Genomic DNA, 13,590 nt, shown 5'->3' with positions numbered 1-13,590 from the left:
GTCTACTTAGATATTCTCCAAATTAAATAAAACTAGGTTAACAATTCATTTATGGTGCATGAAAAAAATCAGAGGCCTCATCCCCTACAGGGTTTTTACTTTATCTCAGTGATCTTGACTCATACTGTTTCTCATGCTGCCAAATATACTGATCTGTAGGCATTGTATGACAGACTTTCAAGGTCATGAACACAGGTAGATATTTGGGCTGAGATTTAAACACTTCACATTTCTGCTTCATCATTGCGCTATACACAAACAAAATGTTTTCTTAGAAAACAAGTTGGAAATTCATGTCAGCCTTTATTTAGATGTAATTCATAGTAAGCATTGCTAACACAGACACAATTTTTCTCTTTGACCTGATTTCTAACCTTGTTTTGTCCTGGGTTCCATGACCTTTCTATAAACGATGATAGTGAATCATCTCTATCTGTTTTGAGAAAATAGGGTTCTGGTGTACTCTGTTTTCTGACACACGATTTGAGGTTAAGTGGAAATCGCTTTTTTTTTTTTTTTTTTTTTTTTTGTCTTTATAGCTCATTCCTACTTCTTCTGTATCATTTCAGGAGGTTTTCCACAATGTACTTCTTAATGCTAAGCTTTCCCTTTGTTTGGTGTCTTTCTCTGCAAAGTGCTAGAGACAGCATGAGCTACTGTGCAGACAGGTAGGCTTACACACCGTCAAAGAAAATCTGTTTCCAGCTTTGGATCCTGTCTCCTTTCCTCTATCTTTTTTCTTTTTGACTACCACTAATCTTATTTTGTTGAATTTATATAAAAATACCCATATTGTCGTTTCTAAATACAAAAATCATATCCATCTAAAAAGAAACATATTACTCTGAAAAGTATAAAGTAAAATTCATTTCAAATCTCACTTTGCTGTATAATATTTGGATAACTATAATGAAGACAGGCAGATCTCTCTCTCTCTCTCTCTCGTATGTGGAAACGTGTGTGCACATCTGTGTATACACATGCGGTGTTGCATATCTTCATTGTGTCTCCCCAGATGCCTGCCCTCCCCTTCAATAGGCTTCCTTAGCCTCTGGCTTCCAATTGCATTGGGCCAATCAGAAGCTCCAGAAGGAAGTCAGAAGGAGGAATGGGAGGGGCGCCTGGGTGGCTAGTTGGTTAAGCGTCCGACTTGCTCAGGTCATGATCTCACAGGTGGTGGGTTTGAGCCCCGCATCGGGCTCTGTGCTGACAGCGCGGAGCCTGGAGCCTGCTTCGGATTCTGTGTCTCCCTCTCTCTCTGCCCCTCCCCTGCTCATGCTGCCTCTCTCCGTCTCTCAAAAAAAATAAATAAATGTAAAAAAGAAAGAAAAAAGGAGGAATGGGAGTGAAGACTGAGGATTTATTTCTTTAGTCTCCTCCCTGTTGTCTTGCCTGTAGTAGGCTGTGGTCCTCCATAGATCCTTGCTCAAGACAGACATTTCTACAAGTCTCTGAACTACTAGATTTTGGTAACAGCTGCCTGCTGCCCACTGCTTATCATCAAGCCTAGGGGTTGTAAGGTATTAGTTGAAACCAACCCAGGGTATGCACTATTCCTTGGGTCCCTACACCATGTTAATTCCTTAAAAACATCTTTTTATGAAACACTCCTTATTTGAATGTGCCATCTGTTTCCTGTCTTTTTGGATAACTCCCACCTATATAGTGCACATCTCCATACTTACACACACACACACACACACACACACACACACACACACCTTACTTTACTAAAATGGAATGGTCCATGCTGCTCAAACATTTTTTATTATGTACCATATTTGTTTCTCTAGTTTCATGTTAATGGATATTTAGATTATTCCATTTTTTAATACTATAAGCAACAGGGGCATGAACATTTTCATGTATATGTTTTGCCAAATTTTTGCAAAATTATTATTTTATGTAAATTCCTAACAATTAGATTTCTTTGTCAAAGTTTATGTGCATTTTTAAATTTGAAAGATATTGTTATTATTTTTTCTTCTTTTAGATTGTTGTGCTAATTTGAATCCTACCAACATAGTGAATATTTTGGTCTCCTGCACGCACTAACCAGTATTTTATCTTAGCAAACATTTTCATCTCTGCCAGTCTGAAATATGAGAAATATGGGAAATATCTTTACCATTTTGATTTTTATTTGTCTGATTATGCACAGTATTCAACATCTTTCGTATTTTTTTTAGTTATTTGTATTTATTTTCCTGGGAACTCCCTCTTTACATCCTTGGCCCAAACAATATTTTTTTCAATCCCAAATAGTGTCTTTAGTAGAAAAATTAAGTAATCTTAGAGCCTTCTTGATGTTACCCTAAGAGATGTTTTAAAGTCATGTTAATCCATTTCACTTTTCCTGTAGGCTTCTAAGTTGTGTTTCTCTAACGTAAATATAGTTCCAGGAGAGGGAGTCACAGTTTATGGGCCCTCTGATTGGTGAAGCCTGTCTTGCTTCTTCTCAGATTGTATGGTAATCTAATTTTTAAATACTAGCCAAAACTTTGTATTTTCTTTTTCATATCAGGCTTGAGGCATTTGTCTTGTATTTCTTGACCTGTCCTTTGTACTTCTGAAGCAAGCTTTAATGGACATCACTGGTCACACCATCCTTCACTATCCCATTCTGTTTTTTAAATTATTTAATTTTTAAAAATATTTATCTATTTTGACAAAGGGAGAGAGAGAGAGAGAGAGAGAGAGCACAAGTGGGGGAGGGGCAGAGAGAGATGGGGACAGAGAGAATCCCAAGCAGGCCCCGGCTATCAGCACAGAGCCTGATGTGGGACTCGAACTCACGAACCATGAGATCGTGACCCAACCCAAAATCAATAGTTGGATGCTTCACTGCCTCAGCCACCCAAGGACCCCCCAATCTATTCTTTAGATGTGTATCTACACAGCAAAAGCAAGGAGCAGCATAGAATATAGAATCTACATCTAAATATGTGAACTGTGATATCTATATTCAGAGATACCTAAAAATGTATGCAAAATATAGACAATCCTCTTGGGCTTTACTCAATCTGGGTAGATTTAAAATGAACCCAAGTGAGTAATGGACTGGAACAAAAGGAATCACATTATGCCTTTATTCATGCTTAGAGCTTGACTGGAAAGAAAAATCAAGTTCATTGTAGAATGTCAGGAAGGATTTCAGAAGATCTAGTTGGTAATGAATTCATTAGACTTTGATTAAAGATATTTAAATTTTTTTAATGTTTATTTATTTTTGAGAGAGAGAGAGAGAGAGAGAGAGAGAGCAGGGGAGAGGCAGAGAGAGAGGGAGACACAGAATCTGAAGGAGGTTCCAGGCTCTGAGCTGTCAGCACAGAGCCCGATGCAGGACTCAAACTCAGGAACCGTGAGATCATGACCTGAGCCAAAGTTGGAAGCTCAACTGCCTGAGCTACCCAGGTACCCTTATTAACGATATTTAAATGTTAAGTACACACACACACACACACACACACATACACACACACAAACTACACATATAGTGTATTATAGCTTCTCTATTTTATGCAGAGAATTTCATCCTGGCATTACTAGCTGTTCTATTCTACTGGTCCCATTAGAAATTGTGTTGTTTCTTCTAGAGAACTAGATTTGGTCATCCTGAGTATGGTGGTGATATCTTCCTCAGTGAGAAAGAAATTACAAGAACAGAAGTTAGTTGGGTGCCTGTGAAGCACTGGTGAGTCACTGTGTTATTCATGGTCAAGATATTCCATTTAATTTTCTCAATGACTTCTAGAATAAGAATTATCATCTCCATTTTTTGAAGTTAAGTAACATCCTCAGGATCACATGAAATAAAGGAATATGGTGTTGGATTTGAACCTAGGACTTTCTCGATTCCAAATTCCATGCCATTTCCGCTACCCCAGCGCTTCTCAAACTGTCTATACTACAGGACATTTTGATTTTGGTTTTGGTTTTCTGTCACAGACCAGTTTGTGGTCCATCTATGCATAATCAATATGAAACTCCTTCTATATGGAACTCATGCAAATTCAAGGACATACCAACTATTCTAGCCCATGTTCAATGAGAAAAGTCCACTGACCACAACCTTAGGTGTCAATGTCACATTCTAGAAAGGCGTTTGTACTTACTACAAAATCTTTGTACTTACTACATTCTGGTAACAAATAACTTGCAGAGTAGTCTTGGACTGCAGACCACACTCTGTGTCACAGTGCACTAGAGAATATTGCCAAAGCCTAATTTATCATCTGCTTTATAAAAGACCGCACGTTATAATTGAATTCAAAGTATGGAAGTTAAAATCCTGCCTTTATGTGAAGCAAACCTAATACAAAATGGTCATTCAAAGCTTTTGTAGGAATAAATTATTCCCTGAGGAATGTGCTTGATAAGTAATAAACATGGAAAGCCCTTGTTTGTTCTTTGTTAGGCAGAGGAAAACTAATTTCACAGTTTGTTGTAGCTGAATGTTTGGCATTTGTTATGTTTATTCTTATTCTGTGTTGTGGATATTTAATCTTCCCCTTGGAAAATTACTTTTTATTTAATGAGATATTTTACCCAGTCCATTTGTAAATAAAGCAGCCATACTTAAATAATTCAGATTCCTGTGGTTCTCATTTTACATCTGATTTCCTTCTTGGCTGATCTACCAGTTTACATGGCTTGATTATCTTCCCAAATTATCTTACCAGGAATACTCTGCAGGGTCTTTCCTGTGGAAACTATATTAAACCTTTAATAATTCAGCAATTCTGACACTGTCACACCTTCCGCAAAGTGCAATTATCTGGAAGACATTCTTCCATGGACAACATAAAAAATATCCTTCTAGTATCAGCATAAAAAGTATAGGAATGATCCCTGGGGATTTAAAGAAATGCCTTTAACTAATTAGAAAGACTAATTTAATATTTATCTCCAAATTGTTTCTGTTCAATATGTTCTGACCTAAACAACATGCACGTATAGTAATGTGTTCCCATTAAAAAATAATTTATTTTGTAGTGAAAGCAAGGAGCGTTTACATGTCCATTCTTGGGTGAGTTTTTCTGTTGGTTGTGAAGAATAGAGGGAGGGGTTCTTTATGAAGGTGATATCTAACTTCCACAAATAGTGTAATAATTGCTCTTGTTGTTAATCACCAGATCACCATTATATTTATCTATTATGAAAGTTATGAATTTGGAGGGTAAGGAAGCAGTTAGCCATTGTTCTTTTAGGAGATAGTAATAAAATATTTTGGATTTGCTTAAATCATCATTTGGACTAATGAGGGACTCAGACAGTAACAAAGAAAAAAAAGTCTGAAAACGTCATCTACTTGGCTAAATGGTAGGAAAAAAGGTATTAGATAGATCGATAAATGGGAAATATCCGAGACTAGCCCAATTCCAACATGCTCCATGTAAGAGAAGTGCTGTGATCTCCGTCCTATTCAGCACATACTTCATGCTCGTGGCTGTCACCCTATAGTTGGTGGCCTTAGATGGTTGGGAACAATATCTCTCTGAGTGATTCTGCACAGCCAAGCGTAGTTCTGAAAACTATTTTCTACTGATTCCTACTATTTGTTGAAACAATTTGTATCTAACATTTAGGTCTGTATTTGTTTCATGGGACTGCCATAACAAAGTACCATAAACTGGGTGGTTTAAAACAACAGACATTTCATTGTTGCACAATTCCAGAGGCTATGAGTCTGAAATCAGGATGTCAGTGGGGCCCTGCTCTTTCTGAAACCTGCAGGAGCAATTCTTCCTGGCTCCTTTCTTGCTTCTAGTGGGTTCTAGAAATCTTTGGGATGCTTTTGGCTTGTAGCTGCATCACTGTAATCTTAGCCTTCATTGTCACATGGTGTTCTGTGACCACCTTCTCCTCAGTTTGTCGCTCAGTTTGGATTAGGGGCCCACCCTGCTCCCCTGTGGTCTCGTCTTAACTAATTACATCCACAATAATCCCATTTCCAAATAAAGGATTTTATTTTATTTTCAATAAAATTCTGAAATAATGAGGGTTAAAACTTCAATATATCTTTTATGCAAGACGCAATTCAATTCCAAACATGCCATGAATTGCATTTTTGTAATTTCAGATGAAAATTCTGGTGAAGGTATTTTCCATGAAAGTATTTTCCACTGGTAAGCAAATATTTGTTAAAACCTATAGAACGTCCTGAATGCTAGCTGTTGTAAGCTGTAATGGGCATTACAGCAATATCAGTCTGCACATTCTGACTTCTATGCGCAAATCATAAATGACCTTGATAAAGCTTGGGTAATTTTCCCAGGGTGAAATTTGGAGCTGAGCATTGGGGTCATGCTTTCATTGCACGTTGTCTGTGTTCTGAGCACTGCACTAGCCACATTCCTTATCCTATTCATTCTTACAAAACTACAAGAAGGTAGAGGTGTGTGGGTGCACATCTGACTCTTCATTTTGGCTCAGGTCATGATCTCATGGTTTGTGAGTTCAAGCCACATGTTAGACTCTGCACTGACAACACAGAGCCTGCTTGGGATTCTCTCTCTCACCTTCTCTCTCTGCCCTTCCCTACTCATTCTCTCTCTCTCTCTCTCTCTCTCTCTCTCTCTCTCTCTCATACACACACACACACACACACTAAATAAATAACTTAAAAACCATTTGGGTCCTTTAAAAAATACAAGAAGGTAGTATAATCAAGTTCTTCAGTTAAGGAGACATGACCTGGAGATATTAAATTAACTTGTTTCGGAGAATTCTATGGATGACACAGATTCAGACTCTACCACACAACATTCTAATTCTCTAGGAACAGAGGGAAAGTGAAAGGAGAAGTTGAAGAAATTGTACTTGGCATAATAGGCAAGGTTTTATTATGTCAGCAAAGTGTGAAGTGTTATAACCTACCAAAGCTAGTAACTTCATAGGTCTCTCAGTAGTGCCCACAACGCAGTAACTGCTGTGTGTTCTTAATTTACCACTGAAACATGTTGATAACCTTTATTTACATGGTAATAAATTGCCTTAATTTAACTTCTAATATCAGAATTGAATAAGGTTAATTGAGGTCCCAGAGCACATATGAAGAGTTTGAGAGACTTAAACATCAAAACCCTTACTGCACCCAAAGCAGTGAACATAGAGCAGAACCATGGATAGGATCATGATTGCTATGTAATTACAACTGTATACTAGTAATTATTTCAACAAGCCTTTTCGACTGTCTAATCAGAAACCATGAATATGTCGAAGTCGGTTGTACTGTAAGGCCTTCATAGCTAGCTAGCTGATGGCACAATCTGTATAATCACTGTCCTGGCTATAGTCACAGATCAACACAACCCTTGAGCTGCAAGCACTTTGTCTAGCACCAAGCCTCATTGCATGCTGTATGTACATATTGCATGCTAGCACATACTAGCATTCACTCCCATTTCTCTGCAGCAGAAGAGTTATCTCAAATCTATGAACAACCCAATTCCAGAATTCCTTTTAAGGGTCCACTTGTTGGGGCCACCTCAAGCACCATTTCCTGTGTCTTGTCATTATTGTAGCAGGAAACGGTGTACTCAAAGTAGGTAATTTGAGAATGCTCTTTGCAAAGCTGTGGACAGAGTGTGGGAAACCACAAGGTATGATGCAGTACACCAAGAGTAGACACAGTGGAACATCATGTCCACCCTTAGGCTTGCAAGAGCAAAGTCAAGGAGCAGTTAACATAACATGGAAAGTAAGACAGCTGTGCACAGAAGACCACATAACAGATTCTGGAATCCTTATTTATTTTTAATTATAAAAGTATTTATTTATTTTTGAGAGAGAAAGCGAGCAGGAAAGGGGAAGAGAGAGAGGAAGACACAGGCTCCAAGCAGGCTCTAGGCTCTGAGCTGTCAGCACAGAGCCCGTCACGGGGCTCAAACTCATGAACTGTGAGATCATGACCTGAGCTGAAGTCATATGCTTAACCAGCTGAGCCACCCAGGCACCCCAGATTCTGGAATCTTTAGTTAAGGGATACAATAGCTCACACAGAACCCAACCAGAGAGTAACAGGGCATGTAAAAACCATGACCTCAACTCTCCTCTTCCCCTCCAATCTCCCTTTGGTCAAATCTTACCAGAAACTAGAGGACAAGGCATGCAATGCAGGTAAGTCAGCCACCCAGGACACAGAACAGGGTAGGGAAAGATGGAAAATAGATCTGCAGGGCAAAAAGAAGATGCATAGTGCACAGTTGCCAACACAATCCAAGTCCTTGTATCTTTCCCTTAGACACTACTTTTACTTAAAAGCCCTTCAAGAGGTGACTTGATTTTCTCACATTTCTAATATCTCAGTATTGCAGAGTATCTCAGAACTCACAGTAAGAGGATAAATTTCTTCACCCTGGCTTATGCTTCCAGTCCCTTCTTTACTTTCTCCCTCAAAAGCTCATTAGAAGCACCTCCTATCAGGAGTATCATGATAGTATCATGGATACTATCAAACATCCCTCACTAATGCAGATGTATATTAACCTCAGGGTCACTAAAGATTTTAGTACATGCCTTGCTGTCCTTATGTCTACACTACTTCTGTTATGATTTCTGATTTCAGTATTTAACACTGGCCTTCAGTTCCTTAACCTCCTGAGTCCCAAGCACCTTTTTCCCATAGTTATAACTAGACATTTCTTCACTGATTGCTACATCATTTCCAGTATATCAGTCATGCCAATTTCAAGTACCCTGCTCTTCAGCTAATATTTTCTATATTCCCAGCTCATTTTCTCTAATACTTTTGCTCCTGTAATTCTTCAGCTTCACTAGGCCACTTGTCTACTGTGCCAGTCCTTTTGTATTTTGCGTCTATATCCTATCACGGTAATTACTTTCTTGCACACACACTCTCCCTTGCCCCATCCTCCCATTGTACTTGTGCAGAATAATCTTTACCCTGACTGAGCAGCATAATTCTCTATATTCACACTACACCTCTATCCAAACACCTGCATGTGACTAGAATAGAACATACAGCATGCTGATAGGTATCTCTTTAAATTTATTATCACAAATCTCAAAGGCAACTCTCGGCTCTGCCAAGCAATCTTACCATATTATCTCAGGGAAACCAGTTTCTCTCTCTGTAAGACTTCTACTTCACACCTTCTACCCTACCCTTGGGTCCCTAACACCTCTTTCTTTCTGAAAGTCAGCTGATGCCTTTGGATCTTTTTAATTCATATTTTTTTAGAGGGAGGATACACATGAGCAGGGGGTGAGGGGCAGAGGAAGAGAGAGAGAGAGAGAGAGAGAGAGAGAGAGAGAGAGAGAGAGAGAGTCTAAAGCAGGCTCTATGCTCAGTGGAGAGCCTGACCCAGGGCTTGATCCCTTGACCCTGGGATCATGACCTGAGCCAAAATCAAGAGTCAGACAGCCAGCTGAGCCACTCAGGCACCCCTGGATCTTTTTAAATAAAATATTGAAACAATCAGAAAATAATGCCCTTATTCTTTCCCCCCTAAATCAACATCTAGCCTACATCTGCACTCATATATTTTGCCATTCATCTTACAATTGTGAAACCACCCCTTTAAGTACCGAAGTCCAACACCATCATCGGTGCAGTGAATCCAATCTCTTGTCTACTCAAAGACATTGCCTCCACAGTCATTTTCCCTCTGGCTTTCATTACAAATGCACTTCTTTATTGGACTTTAAAGCAATTACCTCCTGTTGTTCCTTACCTCCCTTTAACTACTGTTTCTCTCCTCTGCTCCTTTTTATAATAAAGGAAAGACTTGCATAGATTCACTGTCTCCATTCTCTTACCTCTCTTTCCTCTTGAATCTGTGCCAACCACGCTGCCTCCCATGTCTCTCCACCTAAACTTCCCTTGTCAACATCAACATTCCCTACAGTGCTAACAAGTTCAATGGGCATTTCACAATGTCCTCCATACACAATTTCTTACCCACATTTGATCTTTCTTGAAATTGTTGCATCACTTGTGTTCTGAGGCAATGGAATCTCCTGGTTTTCCTCTCACTTCAGGGCCTGTTCCTCCTCAGATCTTCCTTGACCTTTGAATGCTGCACTCCCATAAGATGCCATCCTGAGACCTCTCCTTTTCCCTGTCCGAATTTATTCTTTAGATTATTTTATCCTTTCTCGTGGCCATATATTCAGTGATGATTCTTAGGTATATACATTAGCAACCCAGATCTCTAGACCGCATGTCAATTACTGCTGACCCCATCCCTTAAACTGCTCCCCACCGGTCTAGCCCTAGGTGCTGCTAGGAAACAGCACCACCCCCAATCCAGTTGTCCAGGCCAGATTCTTCCCTCAGAACCCACATTTAAACCTCTAGCATTTGTTTTAAGCCTTAGCTCGAAAATTTCCCAAATGTGACCATTTATTCACACCCATATGGCCTTCAACTAGTAAAAATTGCCATCATTCCTTACCTATTGAAGTAGATAGTTTACTCCTATCCCTGTTTTATTACTTGTTCTCTGTATTCTATTCTCCACCCAGCAGTCAGAAAAATCTTAGAATGTCCTTCATATCTTTCCATTTTCTTACTCAAACACTCCAAGTGTTTACAATCATATTGCGGTAAAATGTAAATACCTCACCATAACTGCCAATCTTACCTTCAAATCCTCTCCCTAAGCTCACTGTGCTCTTCAGAGCCTTTGCTGTTCATGCACATAACAAGCTCTAACCTGACTCATAGCCTTTGACTTGCCATTCTTTTTCTTGAGGATATTCTTTCTTAGATATTAACTTGTCTCCTCCCTTTATTCAGAACACTGTTCAAATATTAGTCTTTAGAGATACCTTCCCAAAGCACCCCACCTAAAATACAACCATCTTCATAATTTAGAAAAATTAAAACTGAGGATGTTCTTATTATGTTTTTGACCTGAATGATTAGTTATGCTCAATTCCAACTATCCAAGAAGGGTAAGGCAACAAGGATGATGACACTGAAGTAGAATAATGATTTTTATTCTAAGTGGGAATCAGTTTTACATCTAATTTGTCATACTTCACAAAACCATGTGAAGAACCAAAGGACATGTATTTCAATGATCTACATAGTCATTAATGCATAGTAATAACAAAAATTAAGATTGGGCTCTGAAATCAGAGTTTTCTATAGGAGGTGAAATTTGATAACCACAGTTCCAGTTGTTGTGACATCGAAGCTATGTTGCCACTGATTTAAATTTTGCTGTTATAGGCCCAAGCCATGCTTCAAAGGAATAGAATATTTTTCCTTGGGTCTTAGTTTTACTTCCAAGGCAATCAAAGTACTGAAGTATTTATGAATGGATTAGAAGTATCAAGCATCAATCATTGTCAGAATCTTATCAACTAGGAAACTAATTCCCCCAAAACATATTTTTGTTGAAATACTATTAGAATTGAGTCTTATATCAAAATAGCAGACATGAAAAATATGTCCACTTTTGAAACGGCAGGAACACGAGCAATGTGTCTTACTCTGCAGTTGCACTAAACATTGATTCAGCTGCTGGATGCAAGGTTCACTTAATCTGGGGATGCTTAGTGCAAAAGTAATGAGGCTATTACTTTTTTAGCTTTGCCTCCAATCCAATAAAGAGAGTATTTTTTTCCACTGTGAGGTATCTCATTATGAGATCACTAACATTTTCAAAATCATCTCTGCATAAAGACGAGGTTAAAGCAATTCATACATAGCCACGAAACTTTCCCATTTTAATATATGAAGGACAATAATGAAAGTTTATCAGAAGCATTTTCTTCCCCCGTTTTGATGCCAGTGTTCTCATTTCATGACTCTACATAGTCACAGTGATTATAATAAAAATAAACTTATACTTTAAAAGGGGGAAATAAAAATGTACACAACCCATGTCAGATGTCCATGGAAAATAGATTTTGGGAAGATAATGCCCACGATGCTCCAAGCTAGGGGGATGGAGAATGGTCTAGCAGGTAAGAACGTATATTTGAATCATCTTATATTTCAGAAAACTTTACCCAGCACAAATCTATGAGACAAAACTTTGTTAAATCTATTCTTTTATTATTTTTTTTTCAGGCACAGATTTGGGACTATGGTATTTTACTTACAGATCTCAGTCTGTAAATGATCACTGAAATATATGAATCTCCTCTGTTTTGTGCTCCTAATTCTGTCCTCGACCTCAGCAAGAATGTGCTGGCCATATGATGTGCACTCAAGGACACCATGCTGATTACCTTATATTTTGTCACCCAAAATAAATTTCAACAACGAAAGGTTGTCCAGTAGGTTGTATTTTCTTTAAGTGTAGTTCACAAAGCATTAGTAACACATTAGGAAACTTGACGTGGTATGCCGACCAACTATTTAGGTTTCATTTTAAAGTTTTTCATGTATTTTAAAATGTCTCAGCATACTCATCAATCCTGTGATTTCATAGATATTAAACTTAAACATATTTACTAAATATCAAAAGTCAGTCATTTGAGAAAATTAAAGTTTATTAAAGACTATACCAGTGTGCATCAATGGCACCAATGCAAGGCACCCTCCCTCTCTTTACAGCACCAACATTGGCCAGTGTTGAACTATATTCACATCAACTCATTCACTAGCCATTTTGTGAGCTCTTAATTAGCATAAATTATTTTTCTAAATGCAGGACTGTACTTGTCCTTAAGGAGTTTAGAGTCTAAGATAGAAAGAGAGGTAAATATATATTTGAGTGTATCAAGAGTTCTAAGAGATGAGCATACAGTTCTCTGATAGTTTGGAAGAACTAAAAATACCCCAATTGGAAGACCTTAAGAAAGGCTCTTTATGGAGAGGTGGCAATGAAGGGAAACTTGAAACATTCTCATCATTGGGATAAGATGAGAAAGCTGTATTCCAGGCAGTAAATGGCATAAACAAAACACTTACAGTCATTTTCCAAGAGAGAAAAGTCATCTTTAAATACTACACTGGGGAGTGGGGTGCCTGGGTGTCTCACTCAGTTAAACGTCTCACTTTGGCACAGGTTGGGATCTTATGGTTCTTGAGTTCTAGCCCTGCATCAGGCTCTGTGCTGACAGTGCGGAGCCTGCTTGTGGTTCTGTCTCTCCCTCTCTCTCTGCTCCTCCCCCACTCTCTCTTTTTCTCTCTCAAAATAAATAAACTTCATAAAATAAAATAAAATAAAATAAAATAAAATAAAAATACTACACTGGGGTCAAAGGGGATTAAATGTAGTATATTTCTAGAGGGGGCCAAAGAAATGACACTTCACTTATTAGAACAGAATTTTTCTTAAACCAGTATTTTGCACTGACCTTATTTTTACTTATTTGGAATCTATCTCATCTTTGACTACAGAGGCATTTTTAAACATGAATGACTCATTTGAAATCTATACTTGGAAATGTCATATTTTCTAAGACTCAACAGGGATTTACTATATTTTCAAAGATCAATTTCTAGGGGAAAGGGTTTTATATATAAAATTAATCCCTTGACATATTACACAAAGACAAAAATCCTTTACAATTCACGATGCTTATTTCTAGTTCTGACATTTCTATCTTCCAAGGTGGCTTCCTTATTCAGAACATAGTAAATGGACTTGGTTCATCACCAAG

At 38.2% G+C, this 13,590-nt stretch overlaps 1 long non-coding RNA gene across 4 annotated transcripts in view; it reads left to right on the top strand.

Moving 5' to 3' along the window:
* The window catches only part of LOC123603438, a 185,642-nt gene that overhangs the window by 162,084 nt on the left and 9,968 nt on the right, over positions 1-13,590 (top strand). For 3 of the 4 annotated variants that reach the window (XR_006714886.1, XR_006714884.1, XR_006714883.1), the window contains one exon: positions 3,597-3,694. The exons of the other annotated variant lie outside the window; for it this stretch is intronic. This is a non-coding gene — a long non-coding RNA (uncharacterized LOC123603438). The remainder of the gene's footprint in view (positions 1-3,596; positions 3,695-13,590) is intronic. 4 annotated transcript variants of the gene reach the window in all.

The sequence above is a fragment of the Leopardus geoffroyi genome, chromosome E1 (assembly GCF_018350155.1).
Source record: "Leopardus geoffroyi isolate Oge1 chromosome E1, O.geoffroyi_Oge1_pat1.0, whole genome shotgun sequence".
Taxonomy (NCBI): domain Eukaryota; kingdom Metazoa; phylum Chordata; class Mammalia; order Carnivora; family Felidae; genus Leopardus; species Leopardus geoffroyi.
The sequence above is the reverse complement of the archived record's forward strand: the minus strand, read 5'-3'. Positions and strand labels throughout refer to the sequence as shown.